At 38.0% G+C, this 21,266-nt stretch overlaps 1 protein-coding gene across 1 annotated transcript in view; it reads left to right on the top strand.

Annotated features, from left to right (window-relative positions):
* Positions 1 to 488: 488 nt before the first annotated feature.
* FUT9 (fucosyltransferase 9) overlaps positions 489 to 21,266 on the top strand; it is a 168,727-nt gene continuing 147,949 nt past the window's right edge. Inside the window, exon 1 of the mRNA XM_004264804.2 lies at positions 489 to 650. The gene's annotated coding sequence lies outside the window, so the exon portion shown is untranslated. The remainder of the gene's footprint in view (positions 651 to 21,266) is intronic.

Below are 21,266 nucleotides of genomic sequence, written 5' to 3'. Positions count from 1 at the left end.
CGGTGTGTGCGCGCACAGGTGCCTAAGGCCGGCGGCGCTGGGAGCTGGCGCGGCCGCCTCGCGGCCTCAGCACTCTTACTCGCGCGCTGAAGCCCAGGCTGCTGCCGAGCCTGGCCGCCCCCCAGCCGGAGCCACTGGAGGAAGAGCCCAAGGAAAGGGCGCGAAGGGGGAAGGAGGGGAGAGGAGGTGGGGGGCGGGGGAGAGACCCAACACCTCCTCACGGAGATCTCCTCCCCGAGCCTTTCTGGTGCGAACCTTTGCGGGGGTCGCGCGCGCCTCCCTTCCTCCTCCCCACTCTGGGCGTCCGTCTTCCGTCTCCCCTCGCTGTCCCCCACCTCCCTTCGCTTCCCTCCCTCCCAGCCGCGTGCTTCCTCCCCTCCCCCTCGCCTCCCTCCCTCGCGGAGCGGGCAGCAGTAGCCGCTTCAGCCGTGCTGGAGATGGGAAGTGAGCGCGCGCCGCGCAGCAGCTCGGGATCCTCCGCCCTCCCCGCCCGCTGCTCCCCGCGCCCCCGCCGCCGCTGTCGCCGCCTCGGCGTCCCCCGGCTCCAGTCCCTCTTCTAGGACAGCGCCGCCGCCACCGCTCGGCCCTGCCCGCCGCCTGCGCCGCGCAGCCCTCACGCGCTCCCGGATGGCGCCTTCCTCCCCGGACCGGTGAGTAGCCTGGAGAGCGCAGGGGGTCGGGCGCCCAGGCAGCAAGCTGAGATAACCTCTTTGGCGTTAGGGGGTATCCCCAAACCACCTGCTGTGCTTCTTCAACCTCCAGGCAGGGTCTCGGAAGGGCACTGCTCCGTGATTCTCCGGGGGCTTTTTTATTTCAACTCCACCTGCTGGCGACCCCTCTCCCTCCCGGGGACAGCTGGGGCAGCTCGCGGTCCCGCCTCACCTTCCAGCCCCCGAGCTCCCACTTTCGCAGCAGCCGTGGATGGCCCTGACCCTCCCGTCACCCCATCAGCGTCCCCTCAGCCCTCACCGTCTCCGCATCTCCCCCTGCTGATTTCCCGCTTCTGGAAGCCCGCAGACGCCCGCATCAGCCACCCAGTGCCCGGTTTCGCGCTGACAAAGCCTTCCCTACAAAGTCCGCCCCTGACCCACCTTCCCTCCTTTTCCAAAGCCCGGCTGCGGAGCCCCACCGTCCCGCCGTATTCCTTCGCAGAGGAAACGGTTCTGTCGGTGAATTCTGACCTCATTCCCTCGAAAACGGTGGTACCTTCTCAGCTTTTTCTGACAGTCACCTCAGAAAACTGACACAGACGCGCGGTGGTCCTGGCTTCTGTACAGTTACTTTATGTGTTTCTTAGCACCTGGGCTGTTTAGGGGATGATCAAGCACGAAAAAAAGAAAGACAAAAACCAAACCTATTCCGACTAAACTTTTTGCTATTGTTGCTTTAAAGAGCACAACTATTTACGTCGCTCAGATTCGTTGGATTAATTTAGAGGAGTCAGCTGGGTACAGGGAACGCCCCTATTTTTACTTGTTCCTCCGGAATCGGTCTTAATTCCAGGTTGAGAACCGTGCACCGGCTGGGTGATGAATCTGCTTTAGCAACAACACTATCAAAAGCCCAGCAACTCTTGAGAATAAAGAAGCTTTTTCTTGAAAGAGAGGAGAGTAGCACCAAACTCACCCTTTAAAATCTTCTCTGAGTTTGCAATAAGCCAAAGCCCTTATTTTTCTTTAGGTTTAGTGGCTAAGAAAGGGATAGAGGAGGATCAGAAAACATTGCACTAAAAAGCTTCTGCACTATATGGGTGCTTCAGGTGTTGTGCAGTATCTTAGCATACAGACAGTCTTTCTGTAGAAGTTTTCTTAGGTCAGCAGACCTTTCTTCTGAAACCATGTTTAATGTTTTAGTATTTCTAGTTGGTTTGACAGGAAAGGGGGTTGTGGTCAATGAATGAATATGAGCAAGGTGATGAGGGGATGAGTGGTGCAGGGAGAGATGACTTAAACACTAAAATGTGTGCTCCTGGTTCCTTGTGTATTGAAATCTTAAAAACAAAGCTACCCACACACAATTTTTGATTTAATGTTTAAAGAAGTGATGAAAGTGTATTGATTTCAGCATATTTTACTCTCTAGAACCCTTGGTCATAGGGCTTGAGTTCTAAGCAATGCAGATAAGAGTATTCAGAAATAGATGTTAGAAACTTTGAAAGCTGTCCCATTTGAGTATGTAGTATGTGAATATAAATTTCCCGGTGATACTATTTTTATTCTTTTAAATAATTTTGAGAAAGTAATCAAATTGGTATTCTTCTTCTTGAAGTTGATGGAGAGAGAATGCTTCCTCATCTTAAACAAGCAAATCTCTGCCTACACAAGAAATAGAAAGGGAAGGTTGAGCAATTACCTAGAGAATTTGTTTAGTGAAGATTGTCTTAAAACCTTACCTTCCCCGATGTCAAGATTTTAAAAAATTTTGTTTTAACTCAAACTGTATCCGAGCCTTTATTCCTCTTTTCTTGTGTAGACATAGGTAGAAATGCATTGAGCAACTCACTGGCAAGGGATGGTTTTCAGTAAATGTTTTTCAGCTGCATCTAAAATCAGGAGAGGCTGTGAATAATGACTTTATTATTGGTTTTCTAAATTCAGAAATTTTAGTTGGTTAAATTTAGTGCTTCACTATGAAGAATATTCAAGCTAAGTATTCAAACTTGTAATTACTGCAAATATGCACACATGGTCATATCAGGTAGCTAGAGATTAGGTAAGTTATGAGCTGAATCAAAAGATCATTTAAGTTTTTCTCTAAATACGTTTACCTTTCGGATAACAGTGGAATGCTTACTATATGCAATATGTCCAACAATTATGAAGCTGTATTGGAAAATATACATTTCCATTAAACAAAAGGGAAAGCAAGTACAAGGCTGACTTTGATCAATTATTGCCCACAGTTGTGTTAATGATAAGTTCAGAGAGGTATATGCTAATATAATTCTAATTAACATCAAATTCTAAACAATGTCAGAAGTGCACACCTTTTGTAAGGATGTATGCTCCTAAAATGTGCAATGTTCAAATGGCCTTTGATTTGTCTCTGAGAATGCAAATAATCAGTCTACCATAAACAGTGGCAGGATTTCTGTTAAGAACTCTTGGTGAGCGGGAACTCAGGAAGATCTGCCTAAACTTAATGCCATTGTCATTATTAAGTCTCTGCCAAAACAGTTAAGTATAGCACATGGGGAGACAAGGCATACCAATATTTGAATGGCATATCTTTGCATTTCTTTAAGTTGCATCTTACAATTCTCATAAGAGGATGGGGTGGGTTGAAATTAAACGTTTACAGTGGTAAAGAGGAATCACAAATTGGTAAAGAGAAATTAAAAATTGTGGAAATGATATAGATTATTTCACTAATAGACTGCTACTAGTTGAATCTTCCACGTAAAACTGTATTTTGGCTTGTGCGTAGTGAAGAGAGAGAGGGAAGGGTGCCTAGCAAGAGAAAGCAGGCAAGAAGGGAGAGATAGAAAGGATACACACCTGTGGATACTTACTTAAATTCTTTACTCAAGTAAAGCTAACTAAATACAAGCTGTATTATTTTGGTATGTGGGATAACAGCTGTTTTCCAACTTGGAGTTTAAGAAATGTCTCCTTAATTACAGCAATAAAAATACAAATATTTTTTCATGAAGTGGCACATTGATTTTATTCAGTAAAACTTGGGGATTATAGGCAAACTATTTTATGTGAACTAATTGACCTAAATAAAATTCTAAACAAATTTAAAAGCAAAACCTTGAAAGAAAACGCACATACTCACACACACCTATAATTACAATATTAGATAAAGAGTCAAGTGATTTCGTGTCTTATGAAGGCAAGAAGATTTGGTCAAGGGATGACTACACAAAATATTTTCATAGCTTAATATATATTTCTCTTATTTTCCTGTTTACATTTGTGGATGTATTATTCAATATTTATGGATATTTGCATTTTATTTACAAACTCATGAGTCTGTATATTACAAAATGCTGCAAATTTTATGAATTCAAAATAATCCTGAAATTGTTCTTGTAAGTATCAAATGATTACATAAATGTTTACAAATGACTTTGTTTTCTAACTTTATTCTATAGTGCAAGGACTATTTAATAAAAAGCATTCTCAAAGAGCAAATAAGCAAAACGAACTTTTCAAAACTAGCATGATGATTCAACCAAAGTTTTACAACAGTGTTGTCAAAGTGATACTCTCATAAGATCAACTCTAGTGTACAATGAAAAGTCCTACAGAAAAGAAACATTTAGCTTCTCTGATTTTACATGTGATTGACTGTGAAATTCACTCTTCCTCATTTAGCTGCAAATGGAATGCTTGGCTCTTACTAGAAAGAATCACAGAATTTAGGTATCAGTTAGAAGATGTAAAGGGCATCCATTCCCATCATTTTACTAATAATTTACTCAAGGTTCGTAAGTAGTTAATACAAACAGAATTAGAATCCAAGTCTCTTGACTTCATCCTAAATATCTTTTTATAAAATAGACATTAGTTTTCCCCCTTATTTTATTTTAGGAAGGTAATAAGGGAGAAATCAGTTTAAGATTAAAGAAAACCCAAAATGAAATGAAATAAAAGTCTGTGCTTCCTCAGGTAATGCCTAGGTCCCATAACCATCATAGTTGAAAAAAAGGTTTTCTGCTTACTCTTTCCCACCTTCAGGTTAAAACTTGGGAAATATTTTAAATATTTAAACATTTTAATTGTCATTGGTCCACCTAAACATCTTTTAATATTTTTGTTTAATCTTTAATAATTTAATATTTTGTTTAATGATGTTGTTTAATTGGCATTATAAATTCTAATAAGGGATAATAAGGTATACATTTCTTTCATGGTAATCATATGTCATGGACAGTTCCATTTTAATTTTTAATAGAAAGTTCACTGGAAAATATACCTTAAAACAGATTTTTGTTTCAGTAATCAAAACAGTGGAAATAAACTTATAGTTTCTTATAGTTTCACCTCTATGCATATTCAGTATTTTGCCACCATAGAGAAAGTTAGTGCATACACGTGTTTGGGGTTTTTTGTCACCATAGTTTGTGAATAGCTCAGGTGGTCAGGGAAGATAAATTTGTGTCACCAAGTTTCAAGTTCACAGTTGAAAGTCCTGGCACTTTCAGTTTCCTCTTCACTGATGGCCAGAGAAATCGGTGAAAGTGAATGACTAAATCAATGGGGAACTGTCATCATTACTGGGTAAAAAAAATAAACATTCAAATGTATTGTTTGGTGATGGTGGCTCATCACTGTCATCTCATCTAGGAAGAGTAAAATGGTAATATAGATTGATATCTCAACTACATTGTCTAGAACAATACTGCGTTATCTAAGGGTGCCTGGGTTGATGGAAGTTAGGGGAATCTGCCATCTTGGACTGCTGGGTGGCTGGTTTAAAAGCTGAGGAAGAAGCCTTGTCTCAGGAACTGGCCTTCTCTAAACCAATTAAGATGCAGATTTAACTGAAAGGAGAACTACATCTCTAAGACTCCCTTGACCTAATTTCTTGGGAGTGTAAATCAGCCTCCACTCATTGAGGGCCTAGTACATGGCAAGAACTGAAGGGGTGACCATAGACACAAGGACAAACGTGATACAGGTTCTGATCTCAAGCAGCTTACAATATAACTGGAGAGACAGATAAGAGCAAACATGTTGCTGAACAAGGTTGTCCAGAGAAAAATCAAAAAGACTACAGCTTAATCATAATATGCCTTGCCAAAATGGATGGAGGTGTGCCATGGCTAAGTCTTGGCACAAAAATAATCTATATTCTTAAAAAAGCATGTTTCCATTGCTTCCCATATTAATTCTAACTCTGACAAAGATTTTTTGACAATGTGACTATTTATTAATATGAATTGACATAAATAGTCTCATACTAATGAACCCAATGGTTGATTCACTCCTTGTAGGTCCTAGGGTAATTTTTCTAATGGATATGTAACTAATTATCCACTTTTAATATAAGTTTGAAATATCAAGTTTGTCTTTTAAGAAACCTAAATCTTCAAGGAACATTCAAAGGAACAGAATGTAAAGAAGAAAGAAGAAATGAAGGCAGTGGACAATATATGTGATATCTATTCAATAATTAAAAGTTTACAAACTACTTTAACAAAATATATTTAAACACATAATTTAAATCTCTGTACTCTATTTACTCTGATGGTGAACATTTATTAAGTATGACTGTATGATACATAGGGACATAGGACTGTTAGTGTTAACGATGGCTTCACTGCCTTAACCTGTAAGAGACAACTGAGCTATTTCAGTAACCAATTTCTGCTGATTTTCAAGACCCATGAGGGGTCTGAGATTTTACCCTCTAAGTTAGGCATGAATAATTGATTGTAGTCCTTGCTTTGGAGTGACTGCATGAGGGCAGTTAATCTAACTTGCTCTGTTTGTCTACATCAGCAGCCTGGTGGCATTTGCCTACCCCACCGAATGGCTAAGCAGTAGTTACAGAAATGGGAGCAGGAAAGACATCCAGAAGTGTTGACAGGTATTTCACAAGGGAAATGCAGGAGCTGGGGCCATATTCTGCTAGTTCCAGTACATTTCTTGCTAAGATTAAGGGGACTGTAGATCAAATCATGGTAAGAGCTGTCTGGCTGAGGAATGGCAGATTCAGCAGAGAGTTAAATTTAGGATGCTTGCAACAGTTTGGGAGAGCCATTTTTTCCTGTAAAACTAAGATGCCACTGGAGCCAGGCAAACTGAAAGCTTAAACATACCATTTCCATTTCCAGGTAGGTCTGTACGTGAGGTCTGTAGGACCCTTTCTCACATTGAGTCATTGGGTCTGAGTTGACCCATCCCCAAATGAAAAGAGCAGGCTGGACAGTCACCAGACCTCTATGGGTCGGGAGCTCAGTTTTGACAAGAGCTCAATAGCAGGCTAATAGCTGCTTTTCAAAAGAAATGTACCTGGTAGGGGTGTGCCCTGCAAATTAGGGAGGTGACCAGTCCAAAACCCTCAAAAGAACCTACGAATGGAGGCTGCCTCCCTTTTCCAGAGGCTCTAGTCAGCAAAAGTATTGGTCACAGAGACTTGTATCTCATAGCTTTATTCATGATGTGGGGCTCCAAATACAGAGAGCATGCCACAGCCTATTGGAAAACCTCCAACACAATGTATTTGTTTGGTCCTCACTCAAAGGGTGCTAGTGTTGATACTGGCCAATGTAAAGGTCCAAGTAGAAAGTCCAGGTGACGCACATACTGTTACCGGTACTCAAACATTTCAGTAAGATTCTGGTGTCTTTTTTGTTGGTTGGAGTTGAATACACAGAAGATTTGTTTTGTTTTGGGTGGTGGTGGTGTTTTTTTTTTTTTTTTTTTGACTGCTAGAGGGATTGAATATTGTGAATCTGCCCATGTAATCCCATGAAACTTTATTTAACAAGCAAAGCCCTGAGTTTTGTGAGGGCTCATCAGCTATCCCGTCCAATGGGAGTGTGTGACACCACAGTCAAGACCTTGCTAATAGAAGCCTCTGACTTTGTCATCAACAGGGTATCATTAAATAGTTAAAGCTTTGTACTATAAAGGGTAGAGGCAATCATACTACCCATCTATTGATGGCAAATGACAGAGGAATTTAGCTACCTCTGGAGATAACCAGTAATAATTTGAGGGATTACTACAAGTGTATATTGGTGGCCGTGACACATGAATGTGAGTTGGTCTTTGCCCCAGAAGTCACTGACACAGTCCAAGGTAGTATAGCAAACGTTTCCTCTGTGCAGTGGGTTCAGTTATATGAGCAGTTGGAAATAATCTATTCTGAGCTTTCATTTCTAGTCTTTTTCACTGCCCATACAGGGCTGTTAAAGATTCTGTGTTTCCTCCTACCCATGTTGTCTTCAAGTCTGTAATCAGAGCTGTGGTTTCCTTTTCTCCTCTAGGGATTTTGTACTGTCTATGGGAAGAAACAGGGAGAAGATTGGAAAGTGATTTACATGTTGCATTAGCACTTTGCTACATGTGGCCTGTCCCAGTTTTGATCACCTTTTCAGGCACTTAATGGATGATAAAATATGAACATATAAAACATTAATTCCTGCTATACTATCAGATATTGAAACAACAAAATGGTACATTTAATTGGCCCAAAGTTCTGTCTCCACAAGATCGTGTTGGCTTGTCTTTCCCACTGTGAATCCTAAACCTCATTAGCTGAATCTGAGTGTTCTATAAATCCAAGTGGGAGAGCAACTGGGCATCCGTATCCAACATACCCATAAAAGTTTGATTCCTTCTCCTTCCTGAAATTTTCCAGCATACTCAGGTGGGTGCATGTGTCCTTTGATCCCTGTTGGGCATTAGGATACCTTGGCCTCTGATCGTGATTCTCTTTAAACGGTAAGTCAAAGGATGGGAGAAGAGAGGAATCAGGGAGCAGGGAAAGAGAGAGGCTTCATGTGTACTTTAAAGTGATGTAACGATGGCTCGTGGAATAACCAAAAGAACTTTGAACGAATTTTGACCCATCCAATACTCTATATGGGGGAGAAAGGTCTTCGTGGCTGACACCATCTATTTCAGCCTTGGGAATTCCTAGACTCAGAAAGCGTAGCCACATTGCTTTTTTGCTAGGGCCCTGGGCTTGCAACTTCTGGCTGACTCAATCTTGGCTGCACAGTGGTGACCTTCTTTTAAGGAATCCACCTTAATTCCAGGCATTAGCTTCCCCATTGTCTAGATGACATCTCTTAAGTTCTTGATAGTATCAATATCAGGGCTGGGAAAGTTTTCCTACACAGCGGTGGTGACCTCAGGATTTATCTAGATTTCTTTGGGTCTCTTTCTCATTCTGTGGTGGGTGAACTCCATCAGAATTCTAAACTCAATCCAGGACAGTAAGAGCTCACATACTAGGCAAGGCTTCATCTATGGCTTTCCACAGGAGTTTTTCTAGCTCAGGAAAATCTCCTCAAGAGAGCTAAAGCTCCTTTAGAGCTGCCAGAACCCACTGTAAAAAACTGAGAGATTTTACTGTCACTTCCAAGTGGATCTGAGTTTGGCATGACAGAACGAAGGAGAGGTTTAGCCATAAGACAACCCACTACTTGTCATTATTCCTTGATAAGAAATGTGCCCCATGCCTCCTTCTTTCCCATGTGAACCAGTCAAAGTTCTAATGATTTACCTGGTTTCTGGTCATGGAGTTCTCCCTTTCACACTCCATGTGTGTGTGCATCTCTCTAACTATTGTCTGAAGTGGAGAGAAACTGTCTGCTTACCCAGTACAAATCTTAGTACGAAGTTGTAACTGGTGCGGCAGATCAGAGGCTGGTCGCCAGATTGGCAAGACCAGCCTCTGATCTAGGTGTCCTTTCCTCTAGATGTCCTTTCACCTAGAGGAAAATTCACAACAGAGCAGCATTTTGACATCTGTATTTACCTATTTCCTGTTACTTAGCCTGCGGTAACCTCCTCAATTCCTCTTCATTAACAGACAAAAAAGTGGAGGGCCATTTATTGCTCAGTTGACTATGTAATTTACTACTGATTCCCACAGACTTTTCTTGAATCCCATTAATGGACCTGTGAGGTCCTCATCCTTCATTTTCCAGAAAGAAATCCATGTCTCTGTTAGCATCCCATCCTCATCACAAACATTATCAAAAACTCTGAAGGGCCTGAGATGTTACCCTGCTTGCATACTGACATAAAAGCCTGCCACAGATTCATGGATGCTTTTAGAAGACGTTAGACTCCTGGATCATAGATGAAGGATAATTTATTTTTCAGGGCAATAGCAGTAGCAAGTGTATCAGCTTTTTTGTATTGGTTCCCTGAGCCCCAATTTCCCCAAGCAACACAAATCAGACCATATGATACCTAAACATTACAAGAAAGGGACCCTGAACTTAAGGAATGCAATTCTTTTATAATGGATGGCAAGTATGCCTCCCTTTGCTGTAGAAGGAGTTGCTATTTCTGAGCTGTTTGCTTTACAAACATCTTTTAAAAATAGTTCAGAACAAAAGCAGCCACTGCTTCTTTCATAAGATGTTCAGAAATGTAAGAAATTCATGGGAAATTGTTTCCCAACCGTGACAAAAGACTCCAATAAATGCTTGTTTTGGTAGGCTCCTTATCTATGGTATGATATATGTTCATCCTTGAGACTTTCTAATGATGGAACGCTTTAAACATGTGAGAACTGAGATTGATTAATTTCTCACTAAGACAGAAACCAAGAAGGAAGATTTTAAAGCACATATATTTAAAGTGCAACGTTAGAGTCTTAGTTACTCCTGACTATATAGATTATAGTGTAAGGCAGATTAAGGAATTGAGAATTTCTATGTCAGGAAATTAAAAATTTGAGCCTAAACCACAGGATATAAGAAATGTCTATGATGTGTAATTATAATAGATTTTAAATAAAAATCATTAAACAAAAATGGGGTATCTTCATGTTTCCCCATGGCCTTAATGTTTCTCCAATACTTTACAGTTTTAAGGATAAACTTTTCCAAATAATCAAAGGAAAAAAGATGCATTGCTGTTTTATTTTGCTTACTTGTAGACTGTTGCTTCAAGACTGAGCATAGCTGTCATTTTTCTCTAATAGGCATCTCTTATACCTCATTCTGGGACACATACCCTTTCTCTGTATTGGTATAATGTGCAGGCTTATCTGTACAATATTGTGACCTTACAACATCACATTGGCCTGATATGTTTATATATGTTTCACCCACTGGATTACTCTGAAACTGGTTTTCTTACTAATCTTCGTAGTCCTAGTGTCTAGATCCCCAACTAATACGTGGTGGGTATTCAATAAACATTTGTAGAGGTGAACTGAAATAACAATGTCCATTGACAATGAACTTGCAATCAAATATTTTAGAAAATCATGTCCCATGGGGAAGAACTGAATGGAAGTTGTGTAGAATATTTGAGCTGGAATATTCTTTCAGAGTTCTTAGTGACCACTGGTTTAGTTATAGTCATGTAAATATCCAAACTCTGATGCTCCTTCTTAGTTTTGTAACATCCTAGAGCATTTTAAATTATTTCATATTTATATAATATCACTGAAGAACAAATTATAATCATACTTTCCATGACAAAATTAAGTAGACACTTGGAAAATAAATTCTGTACTTCAATTATTATTAGGTTAGTGTGATACAAAACTTTTCCCCAAGAATTACAACTCATCAACTGAAGGATTCTTACTCTACTTAGAGTAAACACTGCTGGAAAGGGTGCGTACCCTGCACTAACAATAAGAAAAAGCCAGGTGAACTAGAAAATAATAACTTTTCTTGTACTCATCAGAAATCTGAGTTCATAGGGCAAATAAATACCCAGAATTTTTAGCCCATGGGGAGATCCCTTCATGGAGAAATTGGTCATGGTGATGTTGTCATATGTGGCAGAGAACAAAAGAATACCTGGCCATAATACAAGGGGCTAAAATGAAATCAGCTAAAATTTTAATAAATTGCTAAAAGCTGTAAGTAGACTATAATGAGAGCCCCTGTGTGTCCCCTGACACAAGGGGGGTTTGAACTCACAAGTGCTTTTATGTGGACCTCCATCAGGTGCTTATGAGAAATATTAGAAGCAGGGTAGGAGACAAGAGGGAATAATGTACGTGCAGAGTAGAGGATTGGCCACCACTGTAGGAAGTAAAAAGCCCACCCACTCCAAGTCTCCAGCCCCCATCCTAATTACAAAGTAATTTTAGAGGAATTTGAAGCATTTGGTGAGCTGAAGCTAAGCTCCTGAGTAGGTTTACTCAATGCCGCAAACTAATGGCCTTAGAATAGAAGAGGCATGCCCTACTGCCAAGCAGAAATAATTTTCACCTGTCTCAATTGTTTTACACTTGATGTTTGGCATTTAATAAAAAGTGACAAGCTATACAGAAATGCAAGGAAAAAAGAATCCATTGTCTAGAGTCGAAACAATGGAGAAAACCAGATTGAGGTGATCAGTGTTGGAATTACCTGACAGAGACTTTAATATAACTATTATTAATGTGTTAAAGGACCTAATGGAACAGGTGAACAATATGCATGAACAGATGGAGAATTTCAGCAGAAAAATGAAAACTGTAAGAAAGGTTTAAATGAACGTGATAGAAATAAAAGGAAATGTTATCACAGATCATAAATTCTTTCAATGTGCTTATTAGTAGACTCAGTATCCCTGAGAAAGGAATCTGTGAACATGAAAACAGGTCATTAGATATTATACAAACAAACAAACAAATAAAAAGAGACAAAAAAGAGTATAAGGGAAAACAAAAAGTTGGAACAAGGCATCCAAGAATTCTGGAACAATATCAAATAGTCTATTATATATGCAATGGAATTCCAAAAGAATAAGAGAGTGAGACAAAACCAGGAGAAATATTTGAAGATTTAAAAGAAATTTTCTTTACAAAAACAGGCAATGGGCTAGACTTTTCCTGAGAATTTTTAGAATAATGAAATTCATCAAATCACATATGCAAAAAATCAAGAGAACTCCAAACAAGATAACTAAACACACAAGTAATTTATTTTTTATTATATTTTACAAAACAACTGATTCATGATGGGTAGGAAACTTAAAAATGAAACTAGCATTTCACTACAATTAGTTTGAGAAACACTGATCCCTAGACATGCAAACTAACTAAATAAAAATAAGATGAATGAAATAGATCTATGGCCAGACTTGGCTGATGCCTTTTCAATTTCTAATCCTGCCTTAGATGTTCTAAATTTGAGACCTATGCACCAGGGATAACATTGTTCTTGCCTCTTCCAGAACTGATTTCACTGAACTATGCTTTACCGTTATGTTTTCAGTCTCCATTAAGCTCTATGAAACGTATTGTTGAATTTAAAACAAAGATGTTATGAAAAACCCAGTTTACTACATTACACAGGGTCCTTTTATGATGATCTACTATAAATGTTTCTCACTTTGTTTTTCAGAGGAGTCATACTGATTTTATTACTGATCATATTGAATGAGTAAATTTCTTTTTCAATGGTTGCTAGGAAGTTGAGTCAAATTTCTGTCCCTAATTATAAAGAGACTTACGTTATATATATTTTTAATTATATGATTTAATTTATGAATGAATTTCATGTCTCCTACCCTATTTGGTCAGTAAAAGGTTTTTTTTTCTCATAATGTATTTAAATTTGTAGCAAAGTAAGGAGCAACTAGAAAGATGATGGGTAGTAGAGAAGGAAGGAAGGAAGGGACACATATACTTGGATATGTTTGTATATTGTATATTAAATATCTGAATAAATCTAAAGTACAGTAGTTCTTCATTACATTGTACTTGCCTTGATACCTAGTTGAAAAGAATCTATGAAAATATAAGTTCGAAATTTCAATGTAAAAATAAATGCAGTGGGGGAAATTTACAGCATATTTTACACATAAAAGTAGGCAGTAAAATTTAGCCATGTTTCCTCCATTCAGATCTGTCTGTTCTTAACCAAGTATGAAAATTGGGAGTCACTTCATGATTATCTCCATGTCCATGTGGTCTCACAGTATTTTCAGGTTCCCAATTTAAGCCGGGCCCTATCTGTAGGCAGGCTGCATAACCAAAGAGATAATAGCGTCCTACTGAGGTAATATGCTTTTATTCTTAATGGCAACCTGAGGAGTAGATGAACAGTACATATTATTACAGCAATTGTAAGAAAACTTCAGGCCAGATTTGCATCCTGTTCAACTCGGCATGACAATTTTGTGATTCCCAGAAAAGAAGTTTTTATGCTGCTAACCAGGGAAAGAATCCAACCTATTAAGAACAATTACATGTGGTTTTCAGCTCTCTACAATGGGAGTTGAAACTCTGTATAATTAATTATACTTTATGCAGATAAAAAGAAAAGTTTAAAAGCAAACTGCTCTGCTGGTAAAAGTATGAAAAATATTGAAAGCCCATTTATTATCAGTAGTTTCATAACCATTGCTAAGCTTTGTTCTAAGATTTTGAATATGTTAGGTTGAATTTTATGGAAGAAAAAGTAATTGTAATACTTTTAGCTTACATGACCTTCCTTTTAAGACTCATTGAGAACTTCTTGATCACTAATTAAAGTTGCTAAACAGTGAACTTCTATTGCATAAGAGCATTTTTCCGGCTGTTGAGACAGAGCCACCTCTAAAACAGGGTATAGCAACCCATAGACAAAATAAAAATTGCTTATAAAAGGAAAGGACTCTTCATTCAATTGAAACAGCAAGGTCCAGAAAACATACAAGTCATAATTAGTTACCTAGTCTGAAAATTGTCCAAATCCTTGGAAAACTGTCCAAAGTCAATTTCTCTTTATCCCAAAATTATTCTCCTGAAGCACATGAAATGTTTATTGACATACAAGAGGTATAAAGAGTCCAGAATGTACTAGAAAGTTCATTTTTTCAAACCAAACAATTGTATAGATGAGCCATGTACTTTCTTAAATTTATCTGTCTTCTGATACATCAAAATACAGACATATGTATACACATGTAGATATTATGTACATACAAACAGAAACTGCCAAATGAATAAATACACATAAATATACTCTCATGCAAAGGCAATACATATACTTGAAAATATACTTACACATAAAAACACACATCAGTAAACATATACACAGGTACATAGATACACACACATAGGCATGCCTAACTTATTTAAATATTTGAAATTCAGAAAATGTCAATTCCTAAATTTGCTATAAAGACAAACACAAATACTTTCAACTCGGGAGGGGAACCCATGGGACAAACAAAAAGACATGAAAGATAAACCCTATACAAAGCTAGATGAACAAGGTAAATCTGACTTGTTTGTAGTATTTTTTCAGTATTCTCTTCTAATTTCCATCTTAGTTCTTGATCCTTGTGGATTCATTCTTTTCTTCTGTTCCTTCTTTGAGCACATCAGCCCTCAGAATGAAGCAGACCCAGGAGCAGAGGCAATCTCTGCATCTACTTTAGAAGGGGTAGAAATAGATCATCATTATAATTATTAAAAGTGGTAGAGGAGTACATCATCATTATAACAGTTATTAAAAGATAATTGTACGTGACATTATTGTTAGGCACTATAAAACCCTATTATTCACTTAGACAGTCCCTGCTTTACCTAGGAAATTATATCCAATATGAAATCAAATCTACAGAGCAAAAAATGTAGAAAAAATAATAAATCGACATCTAAACGGACTGTAAAATATAATTCATGTAGAACAGTGCATGTTCTCACATCATTTGCTAAAATTATTGTCTTTATTCCACAAACATCTATTATACTAGTATGTGAAAGTTTCAGTGCAAGATAAATGACTTGGATTAGCAAATGAATAAACTGGCATGACTCAATTTAAGATGCAACAGAACAGAATGGCTCTTTACCAGATGCTTACTATTCATAAGGGCAGTTTCATTCTGTGATTAGGAAACCACCAGCTACATCCTTTTACTTTTGCCTCCCTGGACCCAAACCTTGCCCTTGTACTGAACTCAGTATGCTTGTTTAAGAGGTGCAAAGAGAGTTCTAAAAACTCTTAACTAGAGATGAAGTAACAGAAATTAGCCTTATTTTTCTTGCTTTTTCAACTTTTAAATTTTTAAGAAAGATCTGTTTTGGCAGCAACTGCCCCTTACTTACAAAGCAGAAACATGAGATAAATGGGTTAGAAATTAGGAGGTACTGGTGGCTTAGATAAGGGGAGATAAGCAAGACTTAAATAAAAGAGCATAGGCAAATGAGCTGTAGTTTTCTAAAAGCTCTGATCAGAGAGGGATGGGTAACCATCAACTCACAGAGTTACTACAGATAGAAATCTTTATTGGAAATAAAATGATACAGCCATCTTCTCTAATATGTTATGCCCTTGAGACTGGAGAGAGGGAAGGTGAAGGAGGAGGGAGGGATTTAATTATGGAACATTATTGACTGACTATTATTTGTATGACAAAAGATTCATGAACACTTTAAAAACATCTTATTTCCTCCTCTGTCTTTCTTGGCTCAGTAAATGTCACTCTGCATTTATGCATGAAGAACCATGCATAAATCATCTGTCTCCTTTGCCACCCATAACTTTATTTCCTCTTTACCTTAATTGTTTTCCTCTTATCCCTTAGTCCCTATTTCTCCCATGCTTCTAATACGTTTAGTTTCTTCCATTTTAAGAAGTCATTTTGGAAATACAGGAGCTCACAGTTTTGCAGACCAGTGTGGCATCTACCTAGGACCACTTTAAAAGTTACCTCAATTTTAGGCAGATATAATGTCAAAATTCAAGTTTAACATCTGCAAATGAATACCTGTGGCTTTAAATTTCTTTTATATGTTTGAACCAAAACATTTACACTTCAGAATAAAGATCTTATATAAATACTAAATAGCTTTATATAAAAAACTAACTTTCATCTTCAACATGTCCTTTTTAAACTAATATTTGCCCTAATTTGGAAAGGTTCTGAGTAGATTTATATGCTGCAAGAGTAGCAAATTATGAAGACTAAATGTATCTCTAAGATTTGCCACTATAATTAAATAAAATCTACAGCAATGTTAATCTAAAACATTGAATCTGTCTATGGATTTCATAATATTACTACACTGCATACTTATTAGGCATAAATGTTGTCATTCACATAAATGACTGTCATTAAGAATTACTTTTGGGCTTCCCTGGTGGCGCAGTGGTTGAGAGTCCGCCTGCCGATGCAGGGGACACGGGTTCGTGCCCCGGTCCGGGAGGATCCCACTTGCCGCGGAGTGGCTGGGCCCTTGAGCCATGGCCGCTGAGCCTGCGTGTCCGGAGCCTGTGCTCCGCAACGGGAGAGGCCACAACAGTGAGAGGCCCGCGTACCGCAAAAAAAAAGGAATTATTTTATACAGCCAAACTAACTTTTTGATTTTCCTCTTCCTATTTTGTCAGTGGGGCCATTAGTGGTGATAGCTTCCCCAAATACCATATGTATTTAATCATGATTATCATTAACACAAACATCATAACATAAATAAATGCTTCTTCCATGAATAAAACAAAATCCAGGATCTTAAGTTTCTTTTATTGGAAGGCTCTTCACGGATCCAGAGTCTGTGATTAAAAATCCTTGCTGTGGTTTGTATTTTGAGACATCCTGAAGAAGATGAGAGAGGAAAGCACCTCTAATCCATTCTAACCATCATCATCTTCCTTTCTGCTTTTACATGAAATTTATTTAAACCAAACTTGATAACTGTGCTTCTCAAACTTTAATGTCCATATGAATCACCTAAAGATACTATTAAGATGCAAATTCTTCTTCAGTAGGCCTGAGGCAGGACCTGGGATTTACAGGGAACTCCTAGGTGAACTGCTACTCTGTGAACTACACTTTGTAGAGCAAGGCTCTATGGAACTCTGAAGGCAGAGACCATCTACTTCAATGGCTCATAACCAGGAGCCTATGAATCTCCCATGTTCATACACAGGTTTTAAAATTCCATGAGTCTCAAGGAATCAAATGCAAAATTTTATAGGTATATGGATATGAGCATTTTTTTCTTTTCTGGAGAGTGAGTTCATAATTATCAGATTCTGCAGGAGGCCTATGACCTAATTAAGATAAGGGGCAACTGATTTAATCTGTTCCATTTTTAGATGAGTGAACCAAGTTCTAAGGAGGTTAAATGCTCTGGCTCAATTAATCAAAGCTAGGACTTGCTTGCATCCAGGTCTCTGGTGCCTAGACCAGGGGCTTTCAGTGGTACTAGATTGTCTTTCAAGTGATGATTAGAGAGGATGAAGGTTTAATAATTCAGTAAATGAATGAAATAATGAAGGAACAAATAAACAGGTGAATATGAGCACATTCATGCAAATGAGGTAGGTTTTTTAAAATTTTTTTTTTCTTCTAGGGAAAAGCATACTTGGTCTTGGCATAGATTGGAGGAGAAACTGGGGTATCAATGAGATTTAATGGCTTTGATATGGAAGAAGGTGGAGAAACAGAAAAGGGACAGAATTTAAAGATGAACCCCTCAATTTACCTTTATCTCTATCTGGATAAAACTATGCAAATGCTCAATTAACTAGCCTCTAGTGTGAAAATAATTAATTGTTAAATGTTGAAAATGAAAAACAAATCTTTGAATCTTCAGAGAAATGTACTCACAAACTATACAATGATGTTTTCATTAGCCATTTATGCCTAATTATGAGGACAGAATGGCAGAATTGCAGGTTCTTAAAAGAATTACTCCAGTGATGTGTGAGGTGACTGGTACAGTAGTTTAATAATGGATTTATAATATCAGTGAAACCTGCATATCAATACTGACCAAGACTTTACTCTGGGCTATGATTCTAAAGGTGTTAGAAGTTTCCAGATAAGATAGCTAATTAGGGCCTAAAACAGATGCTTGAAGCATACACATGTTACCACCTCACCATGGGTGGATGGTGCCCTTGAACAGACAGAGAGCAATGCTTCCATGCCTTGCCTAAAAGTCAATGGACTAGTAAGATGTTTAAGATGACAATGGACACTTTCAGATAAAAGAAATGCAAAATTTATAGTCATAAGAGTTTTAAGAAGGTGTGGTTTTCTATTTAAGTACCAATTATAGAATCAAATCAGAAGAGGAGTAAAATTGTTCAGAGGAAAGGTGCAAAAAGATTGCAGATATTCATCAGAGAGGATCCCATGTCATATCTGGGTCAGGTGAATTCACTCTATCTTGGAATCGAAGACAGTTTTCTAAGTAATATTAGAAAACTAAGGACATCTCAGGCTTCTGTTAGCAGAATGTCTGGCTAATAAGGCAAACAACCACTTTTTTATTTTCCCTCTTTGCCATTCATTATCCATCTAAACTATAAAGTTAATTTGGAAAAGGAGAAATGTTGGAGACTATGAGGAAAATATTAGGTAAGTCTCTTTAAAACTGTTCTATCATAGTTGAAAGCTATTTAAAGAATTCAGAAGAGGTTTGGCATTTCTAGAAAAGCAGTTCTCTTTCAAGAATAGTAGCTGGGGAAAAAAAATATGTCCAAGATGTTCCCCATCAGCTGCCAGAGATCTATTTAAATTGCAAATCTGACTAGGTCCAGTCTGCTCTTCAACATCCATCAATGGCTTCTAATTGACCTCAGGATAGTGTTTGAACAGCTTGAAGTGGCCTTGAAACCTTTCCTGATCTGTTTCTAGTTTATGTCCCAAATCTCATCTCCCACTGGTCCTCAGTTCATATTTTAAGCTATAGTAATACTGACTTGAAAGTTTTTCCTTGCACTCATCTATATGAAAATGTTTCTTTTCTTTAGCTTATACTCTTTGTACATGTAGCTCCCTTCTTGGCCTGGTTAATTAATTCAAAACTAAGCTATTACCTCTTCCAGGAAAACTTCCACAAACAATCAGCCTGGGATAATTGATCCTCACCCCAGGTTTTCAATATCTCTACCATAGCAGTTAATGTATTATTCTAAAATTATGTTAACTGTGCCTGTCTTTCCCTCTACATTGTATAATAAGGCAAGAACCATGTTTTCATCTTTGTATCCCTATCCCTAAGCTCAGTGATGAGCACATAGTAGGTGCATATGAAATGTTTGTTTTTTCAGCTTTATTTGGGTATAATTGACAAAATTGCAAGATATTTAAAGTATACATTGTGGTGACTTGATATACCTGTACATTGTGAAAGGATTCCCACCATAGTTATTTAACACACCCATCACCTCACATATTTATCTTTTCTTTCTTTTTTTTGTGGTGAAAGCATTTAAGTTCTACTCTTTTAGCAAATTTCAGTTATATAATTCAGTGTTATCAACTATAGTCAGCATGTTATACTTTAGGTTCTCAGACTTTATTCCTCTAATAGCTGAAAGTTTGTGCCTTTTACCAACTTCTCCCTATATCTCCCATCCACCTAGTCCCTGGCAATCATTTTTCTACTCTCTGTTTCTATGAGTTTTAATCTTAATATATTGTTTAAGATTCCACATATTATAAATCATACCATGCAGTATTTGTCTTTCTCTGTCTGACTTATATCACTTAACATAATGCCCTCAAGTTTCATCCATGTTGTTGTAAATGGAAGGAGTGAGAATTTTCTTCTCCTTCATGGCTGAATAATATTCCACTGTGCATGTGTGTGTATGACATCTTCTTTATCCATTCACCCCTCAATGGACAGTTAGGTTGTTTCGCTATCTTGCCTATTGTGAATAATGCTGCTGTGAACATATGAGTGCAGAAATCTGTTAGATATCCAGTTTTCATTTCTTTTAGGTATATACCCAAAAGTGGATTGCTGGATCATATGGTAGTTTTTTAAAATTTTTTGAGGGCTCTCCATGCTATTTTCCATCCTGGCTATAACAATTTACATTCCCATCAACAGTGCCCAAGGATTCCCTTTTCTCCACAACCTTATACAAACTTGTTATCTCTTATCATTTGGATGATAGCCATTTTAACAGGTGTGAGGTGGTATCTCATTGTGGTTTTGATTTGCATTTCTCCGATGATTAGTGATGTCAAGCCCCTTTTCATATACCTGTTAACCATTTATATTTCTTCTTTGGAAAAATGTCTGTTTAGATCCTCTGACTTTTTAAAAATCAGATTAGTGTTTTTTGGGTTTGTTTTTGGTTTGCTATTGAGTTTGTATAAGTTTCTTATATATTTTAGATATTAACCCCTTATCAGATATATGATTTGCAAACATTTTTTCCCTTTCCATAGGTTGTCTTTTCATTTTATGGATGGTTTCCTTTGTTGTGAAGAAGCTTTTTAGTTTGATGTAATCCTACTTGTTCATTTTTGCTTTTGATGCCTTTGATTTTGTCATCAAATTCAATTAACCATTGCCAAGACCTATATTATAGAGAGGAAATGCTTTTTTAATTGAACTGAGCACCACATTATATATGCCATTGATTGAAACCAAGGTGAGGGAGTTCAGCTAGTGCCAATTATGTGAATTGCACGCATGAAACATGGAGGAACTTCTCAGCCCTCAGAGTTTGTGGTGGTGACTCACCCCTTCTTCAACAACAGTCATGTCCATGCTTACTGCCTACTCTCCACTAGCTTCCCATCAATTCATTAACATGCCTCTAAGTCCCTTTAATCACTGGACCTAACACTCCATCCTCATTTTATACCATTTACCCTTTTCCTCATTTTTGTTCATTCCATTTCTTGAACTTGACAAGTTTGTTTTCACTACAGGGC

The sequence above is a fragment of the Orcinus orca genome, chromosome 12 (assembly GCF_937001465.1).
Source record: "Orcinus orca chromosome 12, mOrcOrc1.1, whole genome shotgun sequence".
NCBI lineage: Eukaryota > Metazoa > Chordata > Mammalia > Artiodactyla > Delphinidae > Orcinus > Orcinus orca.
This window is presented reverse-complemented; position numbering and strand designations above follow the sequence as displayed.